Below are 1,740 nucleotides of genomic sequence, written 5' to 3' on the forward strand. Positions count from 1 at the left end.
ATATATATGGGAGAATATACAAATAATAACAACAGACGAGGACAGGTGGTGTAAATAACAAAAGTATATATTAGTATGACGCTCGGGAATACGGAAAGTCTTTGACGTTTCGAGCTACGCTCTTCAACAGAAAGAATACGGAGACAAGGAGAAAAACACGGAGAAAAAAAAAATTGAAATCTATCTATCTCCATATATATATATTTATTTTTATATATATATACATATATATATATATATATAAATAAATATATATATATGGAGATAGATAGATAGATAGATAGATGCATACATGCATGCATACATACATATATATATATACACACATATACATATATATATACACATGTGTACATTTTCATGCGCATACGTTCTTCCCCCTTTTCTCACACTTTATCTTTGTATTCGACAAATACCCTTTCTGTTTCTCTCGAACTTTTCTCGTACACATAAACACATACACTCACACAGAGAGACACACACACACACACACACACACACACAAGTATATTTGTATGTGAATATGTATATATACGCTCTATCTCACATTTTGTATTTTCGGAATTTATTTATCTTTACACATTTCGTCAAAATATATATCATAGTGATTCACACATCTCTGATAATTCCCATATTTCAAATAACTAATGAACACATTCACTCTATCTGTCCCTTGTTTTATTTCGACGAGAGGAAACGAAAGGGGGAAGAAAAAAAGACGAAACAATAACACAAAAGAAGCTTGTGCAAAATGTTGGTCAGTGGAACATAAAAAAAGTGTAGAATAGACATTGATTTCTCTGTGTCCGCCATTAAAAACAGCATATTTACAGAAGAATTATTAATATTAACTTACCTTCACCTAAACTACGCCCTTCATGTTAATAGCAATATAAATGAAACCATCTCCTATCTTGACGCCCCGTAGCTAATACACATTTCTCACGTACTTACTACATGAGTAATATATTGCCTCAATGGTTAACGTGTCACTCAACTGGTTGATTACTTATTTCGGTGTTAAACGAGTTACTTAAGAAGTTGGTTACTAATTTTGTTGTCAGTTGTATGTAAACCTACGACACAACAATTAATCCTCTATGTGATCGTTCGACTAGTTAGAAATAGCAGCCAAACCACGCCCATTTGCTATAGAATACATACATATTTGGTAATGATGTAGGGTGTACACGACGCCAAAGAAAGTAAAAATGGGGTTCTGGTGGTAGAAACGTCGTCGATCATGACACATTTTTGCAGTAACTTGTCTCATAGAGCACACACGCTTTTTATTGTCTGTTTTAGGACATCTGCAAGCATCACAAACATACGTGCTTGTATATACATTTATATACATATACACACATAATTATGCATAATATATATTATACATACATACATCTATACATACATACATATATATATATTTGAGGAGATTCGTTATAGGTATAAGAATATACCATAAATAAGTATTAAAAAATGGAGAAAAGATGTTGAAATAGATTTATTATAAAGCTGGATTGCATTGAATCCAGTTTTATAATAAATCTATTTCTGTTCCAACATCTTTTCTCCATTTTTTATACTTGTTTATAGTATATTATTATACCTATAACGAATCTCCTCAAATATTATTTTCATATTCTTATTACCTGTTTTGGCTGATTTTCATGAATATGATGAATTCTTATTAGAAATCACCTATTCTCTCTTTTTGGATCTCCACACCCCCATATATAT

The sequence above is a fragment of the Octopus bimaculoides genome, chromosome 1 (assembly GCF_001194135.2).
Source record: "Octopus bimaculoides isolate UCB-OBI-ISO-001 chromosome 1, ASM119413v2, whole genome shotgun sequence".
NCBI lineage: Eukaryota > Metazoa > Mollusca > Cephalopoda > Octopoda > Octopodidae > Octopus > Octopus bimaculoides.